The 16319-nt window shown below is 39.1% G+C and overlaps 1 long non-coding RNA gene across 2 annotated transcripts in view; it reads right to left on the reverse strand.

Moving 5' to 3' along the window:
• LOC118684973 (uncharacterized) overlaps nt 1-16319 on the reverse strand; it is a 435555-nt gene that overhangs the window by 129801 nt on the left and 289435 nt on the right. For both annotated transcript variants that reach the window (XR_004979913.1, XR_004979914.1), the window contains exon 3: nt 13123-13235. This is a non-coding gene — a long non-coding RNA (uncharacterized LOC118684973). The remainder of the gene's footprint in view (nt 1-13122; nt 13236-16319) is intronic.

The raw sequence follows: 16319 nt of genomic DNA on the forward strand, positions 1-16319 counted from the left end.
CCAGGCTAACAACTTCCAAAATCACAGACAATTCATGTTTAAATAGACCCCTCATTTGCCTTGCTGGGGCTCAGCAGTATCAGAGAGACCTTGTCTAGGTCACAGACAACAGGAGAGAGGCAATTTTGCAGTTTTGTTAAAATCTGCCTTCTTTTATCACCCATTCCTATTTCAGGAGAGCAAAAAACACCCTCTGTATAAGCATCCACTACAAAATGGGAATTAAAGAGGCTAGTGTTTATAGCAGCACTACTATTTGATGCCAAAAATAAGTCTGATCTTTCTATTCAGGAATAGGAAATAACACTCTGAACAGGCAAGTCACTCCCCAATGGACTTTCTTTGAATTTTCTCCAAAGGCTATTTCCTTTTCCTAAATGTGGGAAATACTTCCTGTCTGTGAAGCAGCACAACTCAAATGCTGAGCAGAAAATTAATAAAACAAACAAAAAGAAAACAAACAAAAGGACCTTTGTTCTGGAAAGAAATGGCACCGGCTCTGCTCAGGAAGCATAAAGAAACCCAACGGATGAGAGAATAGACAAATCCTAAATGGATTTAATGTAAGATGATTAAAAGTGCTTCCTTTGCTGTGTATTTGGCAACACATGAAATCTGAGTCAGAGATATATCCCTTTCCTTCCAGTGCTGCTGCTTGCACTTCATGAATAAGTAAATGATTAAGAACACTTCAGATTTGGCATTATCAGACACATTACCTGGCTCGTGTTGTTTCAATCACAGCCCCAGCTCTGACCAGTGCAGGGGCTCTCTGTGTCTCTGAGCTTGGCTCAGCTCCAGTGAGGAGCAGAAGGCATTTCAGAGTCCCCCAAATTCCAGGCTGCACCTGATCTGTATGGATTTATAGTCCCCCACCTTCACCCGAGACGTTCCTCACTCAATTCCAAGCTGGATCCATCCACACTCACCACCTCAGGGCTTGTTTGTGCTTGTTGTCTGCATGTACAGCACAGCACCAGTGATCCCAATTTTCCAATCTAAGAAACCTGGACGTTTCCAAAAAGGCTCCCAGAAGTTGTCATACACGGATGTATATCATGGATGAAAAAAATACCTTTTTACAACATCTATAAAACTGTGATTATAATAAATGTCTGCTTAATTAATACATCAGGACATAAAGCCATTTATTCTCCTCTCATTTACTATCATTCTCCCCTGTTCAGATTTAATAATGCAAAAAGGTTGCTCAGATGCCAAACGGTAAAAATAATAAAAATACATTTATCATTGATCTGAAAAGCAGAAATGCCTGGCAGTACTTCTGGCACAGAGAACACTGCCAAATTTTCTTAACTGAAATCCAAATAACATTTCACCAAAAAATCTTCAAAACATACCAGGAAATATATATGATGTGATAGATAAAGCAGTCTGAGAAATGCACAGAGCACAGCAAAACAGGTGCCCAGAATAACCATTATTACAATATGCACATTAAGGAGGGGGGGAAAGGGGTAGAGGGAGAAAAAGAGAGAGAGGAAAAAAGCTTTCAAAATGGTTAAATTCATGAGGGCTACAGAGCCTCAAATTGAAATTATCTCACTCTGCACTGATAAATAAAGTGGCTCTGGTACCTAAATCATGACACTAACTATACGTTTCGATTTTTTTAAGTAGTGATTAGGTGGATACTCAGGGGAACCTACTAGCCTTCACAGAGATAACAGACTCAACTTAATATCAACTTAAAAAGAGACTTGAATTCTAACCAATCTCATGTAATGAATTGAAATTCTATAGCTTTCAGAGGGGGGAAAAAAAAAAGATAAAAAAGCGATGTGGCTCCATTCTCTAACTTGCTGTCAGGAAATATAATTTGTGCTCTCGGTGATTCACCTAGCTCATATGCAGCATGCAAATTTATTTCCCTAATAATCAGACCTGGAGATTGCCCAAGAGGATTAATAGCATCATTCCTTATGACCGCCAGGATATTATGCACCTCTGACATGGAAAAATTGTGTTAGTTCTACAGAGAAAACGCAAGGATATTTGTCCTGCTAGACAATATAATAGGCTGGTGCATCATCAGATTACAATGTCATTTCAAAAACCTTGAATACAAATAATGTACAGTGGGGGAAATGTTGGTACAACCTCCCTTAATTCAGTAGCCTTGAATTCACATGTATTTTTTTGCCTGTGCTTTTTTATTCCTCTCCCCATTATAGTCTGTAGAACACTGCTAGGAAAAGGCAAAGGTATTTTATATTAAACCCATCTCTTTTTGTTTGTTCTTATGTTATTCTTTGAGAATAGCCTATATGGACACTGCAGGATAAAATAACATAAAATCCACGGCTTCCTGTTTTTCAAAGAGCTGAATACACCCACAGCCCCAGTACACTGTATTCCATATGTGAATACAGAGCAATTTATTTGCACAATTGCTTAATTTTGATTCGCAAGTCAAAGCAATGCGTTCTGCAGGCTCCGGCATTCACACGGGAAGAATTTTAATTTTTCAAATCTTTTTTAAACGAGTTGGTCAGGAAATTTTCTTAAAAAAAAAAAAAAAAAAAGGGAATGTTTCCCGCTGTACTTTAGACCAAAGAACACCGCCTCAGAGACAAGACAAAATTTCATTATTATGCGCATGGGAGCAATAAGATTAGCTCCTATTGCTGCCCCTAAGGTGGAGCAGCAGGAGGAACCAATGGGACGATGCTAATGTGTATGTTAATAGTATTCTCCTCCAAGAAGTTGGGATAATTAAACATGTACCATCTCTTTAAGACAGAACTGCGCACATTTTCTTCGGATGGGTGTTTACAAGATTTCCAATTTCAGGTCACAGCCATTTCTGAGATTGCTTAAGAAAGAGATGGGAATAACTTATCTTATTCATGTATTCAAAGAACCTTATAAAATGTGCAAAACATAACAGTTTTAAGGGGCAAAACATGCATCTTGCCTTGACAGACCTGCTTTGTTATGTGTAGTGTTGTACACTGACCTAATATATTGAACATTTTAAGCTAATATACCTTGTAGGAACCAGCCTTTAATGTGATGGATTTTATAGTATCTCATTAGGGTGTGTTTATATAACCTGATACTAAACACATTTTCAGATTCATGTTCCTTATTAAAATTGTGAGCTGTATTGATTTTTAGTTGAACAGCAACAGAGACATTTTAATATTAGGAAAGGCTGCTCTGAAGTTATTTTCACAGATCACAACTACTGTGACACAAACAGTGCACATATCTCTCATCTTTCTTTACAGCCTCAATTAGAAGAATCAGGATGTGTTACCCCACCTGCTTTTCTATTGGTTGAGCAATTCTCTGCCTCCATTTACAACGCCAAAAAGCATTTTTATTCATTGCTTTGGGGAGTGTTATTTTTAAATATACATACGTGACAAGCTCCCAAACAGTATTTATATTTTTCCTTCTAAAGAACCGTGTGTTTTTAAAAACAAAATACCTTAATGCATCTGCTTTTCAAGTTTCCATAACAAACTGAGCAGCTACAGCAGTATTTACTCTGATACAGCACACACAGAAACTTACCATTCCAAGCAATGTACAAAAAATAATGACTTTCCCATCCTAATGTCTCCATTTTGTAAACCAGTCTTCAAAGGTAAATCTAATGTCAGCAATAAATAGAGTGGCTCCAATATTTCTCTGAGGAGTCACAGGGAAATAATGATCTTTGAGGCACTGTAAATAGTTTAAATTATTGGAAGGTCCTTGTAAGAAATGAAATACGAGGATTAAAAAAAAAAAAAACCAACAAACTCGATTTCTCTATTGTGAAGTTAGGGCATTTGGAGGGAGCCCAAATTTTAAACGCAAATATTTAGAGAGAGAAATTATCGCTTCTGAGACAAGCAAATCATACACTTATTCCTGACTCTTATTGATTTAATGAACTGCTTGTTAATAGAACATCGCTTGGAGAAACAAAGAACAGCCGTGGAAGAGTGAGTGTTCCTTACATTCCTGCACTTTTAAAACCAACCTCTAAGTCTTCAGCAGGGAAAAGGCTGGAAATTAAATTGCAGCACATAGGAACCACCAGATTTAATAGAGCCACTTGTGCCATTTAACCACACCTGTTACTTGTGCTACAGCACTGCAGAAGCAGTTCAGGAATCTCCAGTAAATTGGTGTATTTGGCCTATGAAGTTTTAGGTCTGAACTGGGTCTCAGAAAGTAGATTTCCTTTAATTTTGCCCCTGGCATGCTATTCATTATTAAGCATTAAAGTTGTGTCAATTACTTACTTCCATAGTTGATTATTATCCTGGTTATTCTACCAGCTAATCAACGCTTCTCTAACACATGTCTAGCGGTGACTTTGAATTGATGTACAGAATATAATTATTTGTGCAAATTTCTTTTGTTTCTTGTTAACCACTGAAATTGGTTAATTACTTTAATCCCCACAACCCCTCAAAAAGAAAGTATCTTGATTTACCAATTTATTTTTAATCAATATTAGGTTGAGCTTTGAAAGCTGACTATTCAGCCAACGCAAGACACTGCAATGAGAGGAAAAAAAAATATATTTTCTGCATGTCCTTTAAAGCAGAATGAAAACACCTTCATCTGAAAGACTTTGGTAGCTTTATCAGATCCAAGGCTCTTCCTTTGAGGTGTAATTATTTTACCATTATTACAAGCGAGGCTTTTAACAGAACAGTCATTCCCTCTATTTAAGCAGTAAGTTTTATAATTTATTACAGCTCTTTGGTCATCAACTCGCTATACAAACAGTCGGTCACCAGTGACCAATTACATTAAGGTTAAGCAACATAACTTTAAATTAGAAATAAGCTAATGTATCTTCATCAAGGGCCTGCTGTGTTTTCAGTGCTGTTTATGAGATGATACTAAATGTGGATATGGAGCACGCTCACTGGGACCAATTCCTATCGGCCTGAAAATGGAAAAGTCTTGAGCCTGCTCAGGTCCAGAGCTAATTAATGGGATAACATCTGCTTTACGCATTCTGCTGGAGTAATTTCTATCAACTTCACTGGGAAGATGCATGGGAAACTATCAGAGAAATAAGTATCTATGCTGAACCATATTAATCTGTAGTGAGTCTGGAAATAGGAATTTCAATTCTCCTATTATCCTAGGGATGGGCAGAGGGGGAGGACGAGGGCACAGGGCTTGTTTCTCGGCTGATCCAATTTCTGTGTTTGTAACAGATTGAGTTCTGTTTGCATGCATACACTTGCACACACAGCAACTGCACGGGGCTAGCTTTGTCTCTGGGCTGGGGGGTTTTAAAGGACACTGCAGCAGCTGAAGACGACCACACTCCTCATGCACAACCAGTTTCATACAGGAAGGTGCTTAAGTGGTTTTATTGCATTACTTAAAAACACTGCAGGAATAGCTAAAGAAAAAAATACAGTACTGTAAAGCAGGCTGCAAAAGGGATAAGACACTTATTTCATTTTATCAGCCTGTGGACAAGGTGCAGGGGTGCAAAGAGCCAGGCACCAAATAAGTAAGACATGAAGGGAACACTTCGTCACCACAAAAAAAACCCCAAAAACACCCAAACAAAAAACAAACAAACAAACTAACTGACCACAAAAAAACCCCACCAAAAAACAAATAAACAACCACCTAAACCTCCTACTGAAACCCCCTCGACTTCCAAATTCAGGCTCACATTCACCTGAATTTCATCACTTTTTCCAAAAACCACTGGGCAATTTTAACTACAGCAAGGTGCTTAAAACTGCATTTTGCTTGTGAGTTTTTCCTGGTGAAGTTCTGTAGGGCACAGAATCTGACTGCTGAGGAGAGACATTACATTTTTATGCATGTATGCTTTTGTCTGCCTGTGCCTACAGATATGTAAAATGTATGAAATTAATGCCCTTTTAAAAATGTCTATACTGGAAACACATGTATGTGCTCCTACAAAACATATTTATACCTAAAAATATCCACAAATATTCATGACTCTGTGTGTATGCTCAGAAAGAAAAAGCTAAAACAGAAACAGGTAAATGTCTGAGTTTGGAGTGGAAAATCCAGAAAGAATCATAATGTTTTCTTCATATTATTATTATTGTCTAAGCTGTGATTTACAGGTTTAATTCTTTCAAGCTAATGCATACAAATGAATTGCACAGAACAACAAAACAGGAGGGAGGTCCTTACAATAAAAAAATTCCATCAATAGTCATTCACCTTTACCTAAGAGGTTATGAGTTCATATGTCAATTCTATGGAATATTTCTGTAATTTGTTTGCCATTGTGTACATTCTATGTATTTGTTTGCTACAAGGTATTGAAACATTCAGGCTATTGGGAATTAAATGCTTATTTGACTAACAATCCTTATCTGTAAATTAATGGTATAAAACAGAGTTTTCTAACAGACTGTCACTCACTTTTCTTTAAGGAGATACTACTGAGACAGGTTCAAGGTATTCCAAAGAACTCTGACTTGCTGGGCTTCAGGGGGAAATACTACTATTTACCTGACATTTTAAACTCTCTTACATAATTGTGCAAATTAGTGACATGAAGCAGCACCTGCTTTTGTCACAGGCAAATGACAACTCCCCAGCTCTTCAGGAAGGAGCAGTGCAAAGCCAGAGTGGCTTTTTTCTGAACTTGTGTGCAGGTGTCTGTGGGGAGGAGGGAGCTTTGTGGGCAAAGGAACTGGATTTAAAGACTCGCATATTGCAAAATTCCTCTGCGATCCATCACATTTGAGAGCAGAAAACGCATTTGATTTTTAATTTGCTTAAGCATGCAAGATGGCCCACTTCAGCAGCATTGCAATTTTCTGATTTGTGGGCAGGATTCACAGACAGCACACGGCTACTGTTCTTTTCCTTTCTCCTGGAACTGTGCCATGAGGCACCACGGTTGTAACAGGGGTGAATCCTCAATTCTGTTCATCTCTCCCCCCTCTCAAAGTTATTTGAACCCTTATTTTCCTTGAGGGGCTCATTCAGCTGTCCTAATATGTATACAGTGATAATATAGTCATACGCATAATAAAAAAAGAGCTTCAAAATTATAGTCAGCTTAGTAATAATGCAGTGCTGTGCTGGAGTGATTGGCAACTGTTGATCCAATTATATAACTGGTTGCTTCTTAAAATTCAGGGATATGAGACTGATATATAATGTGCTGTAAAGTGTAAGAGAACTGGACAGGAAATAAGGCGGGTTGAATTTTTTCGTGCTTTGATCAAATTAGAACCAGGTTGATGAAAGGAAATGCCTTGGGTTCTCTGCTTGAAGTTTTGTGTTATACAAAAGGCTCTTGAAATGATCAATTTTGCACATATCACTCAGTAAGTTTAGAGAGAACCAGTGCCTGTGTCTTGCAGGGAGTCTCTGCCACAGCTCCCTCCAAAGTCACCCCGTGCTGGACACGAGGTTTAACTGAGATACTCCGAAACGGAACCGAGGAGCCGAAGGAAGCACGATCACAAATCACAGCAATACCCCAAGTTTGCAGGTTTGTTTTTCAGGTTTCTGCTCAGCCCTTTGACTCAAGAAACACAGATCAGGAAAGACAGAAAAGGGTCATCTGGTGAATCCCTCAGAAATAAATGCAGGATTATCTTTGCTGCTGTTCTTTTAAGCATTTATCTGGCTAACTCACTAACTAGCTTTCATCCATTGTAACCCTCTGCCTGTCCCCTGCTTTTAAAACAGCCACTATTATTTATGAAGTGCTGTAGATGTGCAGTGAGAAGCACAGGGACTTTTTGCTCTTATTTTTCCTTGAGGACAACTTAAAAGGAGAGAAAAAAGCACCTATGAAAAGGCACCTTGCAGGTAAGGCTGTGGTTCTTCTGTCGCTTGGTCTGTCTCTGAAGAATGACTCCATAGTGGTTAGGCCTGTATGAGACACAACCTCTCTGGTACTTTTCTGGGATCAATCCCTCTGTACTATGTGCAGCTCAATGTAGCGATTTAAATCCCACCGTTTCAGTCTTAATGCATTAACATTTCAGCACTCCTCAAACACATCCTGGAAATCTGCCTCCTCCTCGTAATTCTTATCCCCAAATCAGGAATTGTGGAAGATTTGAAGTGAGGCACCTGAGTCCAGTACACATCCACACCTCTGTCAAAAATACAGTATTGTGATTTATTAATAAATTCACTGGGGGGGAAAAGAGGAAAGTAGGGGAAAAAAAATATTACATTCCCAAACCAGAGTGCAACAAAGTCCCTTGTGATACTCACTGTACAGGGAAGGGGAGAGCTACTGAAGGAGCCACCAACATCAAAACCTGCTGAATTCCTGTTACCCCCAGGATAATACCTGCATGGAAATTCTTTTGTTTTGGCACAATTCCCTGTGCAAGGCACGCCTCCAGAAAGCAAGGCTTCCAGAAATAATATCCCAGGACAGGGAGCACTGAGGAGCCAGGGCAGTAACCTTCACCCAGGCCTTTCAATTCAGTTTTGTGTGAATTACAGCAAATTGCTGTGTGTGCTTGTGCTGGACGCAGAGCAGTTGAAAAGCTGCTCATTTCCCCACCAAAGCAGCTCTTTGGGAGTTGATTGCTGTTCCCCAGGAACTGAAACACGGCACAGCATTGGAAATTACAGGACAGCACAGTGCAATTTCACGAAGGATGCACAGGATGTTATAGGAATAATATTTTTCTGAGTTTCAAGACTGAAGTTAGAGAAGCTCTTCACAATTTGCATGTGAGATGCTGCTCCACTCTAGTGGCAGACATTCCCCAGAGCCCAGGCTAATAAGCAATAATTGATAATGGAGAATGGGATAGAATGGGAGCTCCTCCAGGCTCCCTGGCCAGGGCCCCCTGACCCACTGCAGCACCAGCTGTGGCTGCTCATCCCCGGAGCTGTGGATGGAGCAGCACAGGACATTCCAGGGAATGGCACCAACCCGGCTTTGGAGTTTCACTCCGGGAAAACCACTACATCACAACAACTTACACTGTGAAAACATCCAAACAGGGGAAATGAACATACTTTAAATAATAGCTGATTTCAATTATTTCTCTAAACTTTTTTTCCCCCCCCTTTTGTTTTTGTTAGATCACACTTAATATGATTCCACAACACCAATGCTGGGGATGAAATTGAAAGCTATATTCTTCTAAATGTGTTCCCAACATTCCATTTTTTACAGAGCTGCCAGGGGCTATTCTGCATTCCCACAACGGCTACAAATGTAACATATTGTTTTGCAATAAAAATTAGCTATAAAAGTGTGAAAAACGCCAGAGATCCAAATGTGAGAAACAAGAGAAGGGGGTACGGCTTTCGCACACTTTTAGTGGACATTTTATTTATTTTTCAAATGGAGTAGACATATTTATAGCTACTGTATTTCAATTATCTCTAATTTCACACATTTTATGCAGATTCTAGGCATTTTAATTGCAAATGAGGAGGGAACTTATTTTTAAAAGTGGAGCAACACAACATTTCAGATCTCAATTTTAATTCCAAATTTATCCACATCGCTGTTAAAAACTTTTAAAACCTCATTTACACTGTGACTTAAAATTAGGTGTGATTTCAAACAAAAACAAAAGACCTCCATACCTATGAGTTAGAGCACCAAAACCTCTCTCACACATTTCCACATCTTTTCTTTCTGAATTAAAATTTTTAGGTAGGAAAGTTTGGTAAGCTGAAATGACATTATTAATCGGTGACACATTATTTCAACAAGAGTCAGTAATTTAATAGTATTGTCCATAACTGATGAAAATTAATACATTACCCACCCTATTTTCTCTTTCTGTCTCTGTGCCTCCAATAACCCAGGGCATGGGTTATTAGCTCAATCCCTGCTCAGCCGTCACTCAATGGGAAATTCTTCCAAGGGGATAAAACACAGCTCAGCCTTTGGCTGGATAAAAATTCCCAGTGTACACTAAAAGCATTAGTGACAAATGCTGCTCTTTTCCAAGTGGTATTCCCGGTAGCTTACTCCTATGGAACGCTAATAAGCTAAATAAAATGTTTGTGACAAATTCCAAGCCACCTGAACCCGCGCTGGTCTGAAGCGGGGACAGTTTTCCAAAGGATCCTAGAGCTCCAAATTAACCTAACAGGTTTAAAATCAACACATGTGCCTATGGAGCCTTCTAGGCTGAGAATCCACTGCTTGACTTCACACTATCCAGTGGACTAGATCTTTAGAAGTTCCAACTACTTACTGAAAGGCATGAAATAATTTTATTATAAATGGAAATTTACTGTCTGGAGCATGCGGAGTTTTTCTCTGCTTTCTTTCTATTTGGTAATTTATTTAAATGCATTCAAAAATGCATTCAGAAAATGAGACATAGCACTTTGGTTAAGACATCTGTATTTCAAACCAACATCTTCAGAACTGTGAGCAGCTCTGTTAATAGTCTTTTTATTTGATTAGGGTAATCTGCTGCTGTGCTGTGTTAATCTTTATCCACTACCTTTTAACCAATCAATATTTTAGGGTTATAGATTTGGAAGGTAGGCGATAATTTTGTAGATAAACTCTCTAGGCACTGCTGACATGGTATAGTTGCATATTTAATATCTTCTCTGAGGATTCACAACTCCAGCAGTGTAAGAATCTGCCCAGGGTTAAAAAAAAAAAAAAGTTAAACCTTAAATTTTCAAAGCTGTACACGGGGACTTGGCCACCTGCCTCCTATTAATGTCAATGAAAATTTAGAGGTAAGAAAAGCAATGTCTTTTCCCTCAGATCATTCCTGCTTTGAAAGGAACCAGAGAACAAGAGAGAGGAAATTAAAAGCAACTTCGTACCACAGGCTGACACCAGCTAGGCCTGGTGGTGAGGCAGGAACAGTACAGAGGCAAAACATTTGTTCACTAAATGAGTGAGCATCTCCACACATATCAAAAGAGCCAGGTACGAAAAGTTCAGAAGGAAAAAAATTAGATTTTCTGGTTTTAAAATGTCATTAATATATATCTTTTTTAATTTTGCTCAGCTGAAATTATCTGTTGCTTATGATATTAATTTTGCTGCAGATAAAATTAGTTGTCAGACCTCTGTTTATGGCCTAATTACCTTTTCTGAGAAAAAAAAAAAAAGGGCAGGAGAAATAAAAGAAAGAACAATAAAATGCAGTATTCTACTTTCCAGCAAGAGGGGTTCCTAGTGATGTGTTACCTGCATGGACTTCACCAGAGCCATGCATGTGTTTCATACACATAAAAGCAGATTTACTTGGGCTGTTTTGCCCATCTGGACAGTGCCAGCTTCTGCCTACCCTCATTTCTGTGCCTGGGGACAGACAGGACAGGCCAAATCACCCTCTATTGTTTCTAGAGAACTGGGAATCTTGCAGTGATTGGAGATCCTTCTAATAAGAAGACAAGTCAGAAAATGTGAGGGCAACATCTTGAAAAAAAGGCTCTGTAAATTACTAATTTCTTCTCAAGATGTTTCTCCACTTTGCTTCCAGCTTTGGAAAAGGTAAATGGATTTTTCATTGGTTAGAAGTGGGTGCCAGGAGTGACACTACAAAGCATTGTAAAGAAGACTTGGAAAGACTAAACCTTGTGTTACAGGTGTCAGAACCAGTACATTTTGGTCATGTCTCAACCCAATTCTTCACCAAGGAGCAGAATGACAAATACTGAATATTTCTTAATAGCTCTTCACATTATATGAAGCTCAAAATTGAAATTAATTTATACAGCATTCCTGTTAATCGAGTTGGAGCCTCAATGGCACCTAAATTGCAGCTCAACCTGGCACAGCTTGGGCAGAGCACAGACAGAAGGTGAGCGAGCCTGACCTCAGAGAGAGGCTGCCCTTTGAAGTGTTCTGAGCAGCATTGCCATGAGATCTGCCCAGCTGCATTTTGGAATATATTTGACAAACAAAAAAATTTGTATCTGTGTTCATTTCACAAGATATAAATGTCTCTTTCGTGGTAGGAGAAATCCTGCTCCCAGGAAGTGATCCTAATCTAATCTGACACACGGTATTTGTAACCCTACTTTAGTGTCCCAGCCTATTTACAGTGTTTACATAAAACCCCCCGAAATCTCCACATTCCCTGAAAAGTTAATCCAGTACAAATACTGACTGGCTGTCAATTGAGCATTATTGACTTGCTCCAGGACAGTGCTTTATTGCCTTAACTGATGAAACTTGTTTTCTTTGCTAAACTTAATTTCTTTTGGGCCCCCCTTGGATGAAATGCCATTTATGAGCCTGCTCCTCCTCCTCCCACGGGCTTGGAGCCAACTCTTCCACCGAGCTGGAGTGGTGGGACAGCCTCAAAGCTTTGCAGAAGGAAGACAACAAACCCACTCTGCATTCTACAAAGAAGACCTGGCCCAACAGCAGTCCTATCTCCTATAAATATTTTGTCCACACCAGCTCCAACACATTTTCCTCCTTTGCTTATACAGAGAAGTGTCTCCAGCAAGGCTGGAAAGGGGCTGTGAACCCTTCAGCGAGGTCTGTGAAAAGCAAACTGATTACCAGGAGCTGAAATTCTCACTCTGGCAGTCTATAACCTTCACTGGGAGCAGGTGGCAACGTTATTTTTAAGGAATTCTGAAATTCTAAAAGCTAAAAACCTTGGATGTCTTGCATCTCTTTATCAGGAATAGTACAAATCAGCTTGTCCAGAAGCCAAAGTTCATGAAACACACACACTCATCATGTTTTGAACACCCAAGAAAACATTATTTATCATTTCATTTTTTTAAATCTGTGGTCTCCAGATACAGCAAAACAGAAACCAAAAATAGCAACTTTCACAACATTCCCTGATTCTGCAACAAATTCCATCAACCATTCTAAGTTCTGATCCTCAGGTCAAGTGAGACTGACAATAAATCTTAGGAAGGATTTGATATCGTTAAGCTGCAAAACCCAAAAATCCATTACAAAAGATTTATCTGAACGTATAAAGAACGAACCCAAAACCTTTCAGTCAGCGTGGGGAAGGACAAAAGGGTGCCATGGCAGCCAGGGGAGGACGGGGAGATCCCGAATGACCAAAGCCAGTTACAAAGCAAGTATTTCTCTCTGATCTCACAACAACATTTAGGAAGGAATTTGCTCAAAAATGCAGTTACCACAGACATGAGGGTTTGCTTGTGAAGGAATGTACCAGAGCAGGCACTTACAGTTTGCAGAGCTCCATCTGCTTCTCCACATGGGGCCACTCCTTGAGCCCTGCTCAGCTCCGGAGCAGGATTTGGTGCCATGATCTGCTCTTTCCTCTGTTCTCATCAGCTGCCTGGAGAGAGGGGCAAGGAGAGGAAAAAACAGGGATGTGTCACATTGCTACAGCTTCATTTGATATTCTTTATAACTTTTCATGTCTGGCTCAGGTGGGGAGACAGTCCAGTTCTTTAATCAAACATTTTCAGACCATCCCTTTAGCAACTGAACAAAGCCATGACAGTTTTGCTCTCAGTTTGCCAACCACATGAGCAAGTTTGTTCCTGCCTAGTTTATTTTTTAATTCTATTTTAGCCCATACATGCCATTTTTTCTACAAGACTTCCCTTCTTTTTAAATGAAAGGCTTCTTCTGAATATTTGACAAATGGAAGAATCCACCCTATAACACCAGCTATGCCAAGAATGCACCTGTTCTCTGTGAAAATACTTTGGCTGTCTTGAATGAGGTTAAATGTTAACATTTTCATTAGTCTGTAAGTTTTGGGGGTGCGTTGGCATAAAAATAAAAAACAAACAAACAAGAAACCCTGGCTACAACAAATTTTACTTTTTTTTAAATTAAATGTGGCTGATGGGTATAAAGATTTTTTTAAAGTTTTTCTTTTATCTTTAAAATTCTGCAAATGAATTCAAGGTGTCTAAGCAAGTTTAATAAAGAACCCCCATGCACAGAATTATAGCACAGTCAGGAAACCTCTGCAATCAAGGCTCCAAGGGACCCCAGATGTATTTAAACCAACCACAATCACACCATTAGCATGAGGTGCAAAAAGTGCCAAAACAAGACAAAAACACTGACAGCCCATATGTTTAAAAGCTTGGGTTTTGCTGTTGCTCAAAATCCTTCCCTCCCCACATACCTGTACATAATAATAATCATAATCACCATCATCATAAAAAATAAGCCCTCAAGATCAAATAGTCAGTGGTATCTTAAGAGAAAAGAAGACGACAGGCTTAGGAAACCAAATCCTTGTAATAAATAATATATGATGAGTTAAGGAGATGAACTGACAAAGTGGTGCACCTCTAATCTCTCCCCTGCAAGAGAGGAAGAGCTGAATCACTTGCACAACATTTTTCTTTGAGTATGGTCAGGGGTTGCTCCTCCACTCCAGTTTCTCAACGAATATCATGCTCTACTCATTTCCCAGCCTAAGCCACACATCAGAGCAGAGCCAGTTTTCACCTGCAATTTCACAGTATAAAAATAAAATTTTGGAACATTCTCTTATTAATATATAATTATTTCAGGGCAGGTTTGACTTAGAGATGAGAGAGTTAAGCCAGTGAAGTCCTGCTGGACACCAAGGGCCACCTCTCTCAGGATTCCCAGTTATCCTTTATTCCAAACTTGAAATGACACCTCCACCTAAACAGCAATTTTAAATAACAAACTACACCAGGCAAAAAAAAAAAAAAATCCCGCAGCGTGGCCAAGATTCCAGGCACATAAAGAAAATTAACTGGCCCATATTTCTGAGCAATAAAATCAATGTCACCTTTTTATACCTTCAGCCCCCTTGTCTAATGTCCCTCAGCAGATTCCTGCCAGTGCTGTGCAGCTATTCCAGGCAAGGCAGGGGTAAAACCCTGTGAGCAAGGGTTTCCCACCTTCCGCCAGTCCCATCCTTCTCTACTGAACACATCCCTTCAGTTTTTCCTCTCTCAGCTTTGCCACCTGGGAAAAAAGCATCACTAAAACATTCAGGACCTAAAAGCACAGGAGTGCACCAGCTTTTCCAAAAATATACACCCTCTAAGCAATAATTGTGTGTGGCACATCACACAAGAATTTGTTTTGTTAGTCCAAGAAAGAATTTCAATGTTAAAGACAAGGGGAAATAAAAGAAATGAAGGAAGACAAAAATAGTGTTTAATCAGTGATAAAGCAGTAGATTTCAAATTCCAAATTATTTTTGACTTTATTTTGACTTTATTATTATTTTTGACTTACATTAGTACTGCAGAGATTTTTCAACTATGCGACAATCCCCAGAAGCAACTGTGCCCACAATTATGTCTAAATGGAGCTGTTACTGGTCAGCAGCTCAGAGGACCACACTGACACAGCTGAGACTCATAATCCAAGTCAAACACACACAAGTAGGAGCACTAAGAAAGTGTAAGAAGAGTATTAAGGGATTAAGAAAATTCTAGAAAAAAGCCATGTCAGTGGCAAATACAAGTAATTGGTTTTCCAAGTTTGACTCTTCTTCAGTGGTGTTAGGGACAACCCTAAAGAGAATTGAGAAATGAGAATATATTTTGCAAAACATTTGTTCACAGCCCAGCACTTTTGCATTAAAATCAACTCACCTCCCAAATCCCTTTTCTCCTACACCACATCCCACACTTATGTTTACCTTTTCTCACTGCTGCTACATATTTTTTCCCTGCTGAAGTATTTTATTTTCTCACCACAGTGAGAGTAGTTGCCAAAACTGTGGCTGGTTTGGCCTTCCCAGTGCATAGCAGTGGGAAAAGGAATCATCAGTGCAGTGACTGACAGCTATTGCTGCTGGCAAAGGCAGGAACTGCAATCGGATTTTAAAATGATTAAAAAAATAAAAAGGAAAAAAAAGGCAGGAGAGGAAAAGGGGGGAAGACACCATTTTTTCAGCCCAGCTATTTGAAAGATAATTGCTGTAATTTTGTCTCTCCTCAATCTTCCCACTAGGCAAGCTTACCGAGGAAGGCAAATTTCTGGTTCTTAAAAGTGCTATCATTCACACTTTTCTAGAAGAAGTTTGATTAGTTTGAAATCTACACTTGACCATTACAAAATTCTAGGACAAAAACTAAAAAAATGAAAAAAAAAAAAGTCAAAGAAAGAGAAACAGAAAGAGAGACCAAAAAACCCCCAAAGAAAATAATTCAAACCCTATCCCCACTGCTGGAGAAAAGAAAAAAATATTTTCACTTTGTCTGGCACAGTGTTTTCATGTTTTTTAAATTGCTCTGTATTTTCACAGCTTCAGATATTTCTGAAGTACGGAATTTGCATTTTCTAGGTGGGGAACACTGCCAAAGTTGTTAATCCCAGGCAGATGTAAAGTTGCACCACTATATTGTGATGTGGCTCCTTAAAAACAGCCTAAAAACATTAAAAAACATAAAAAACCCACAAAAAAACA

Source organism: Molothrus ater, chromosome 3, assembly GCF_012460135.2.
Source record: "Molothrus ater isolate BHLD 08-10-18 breed brown headed cowbird chromosome 3, BPBGC_Mater_1.1, whole genome shotgun sequence".
NCBI classification, from domain to species: Eukaryota; Metazoa; Chordata; class Aves; order Passeriformes; family Icteridae; genus Molothrus; species Molothrus ater.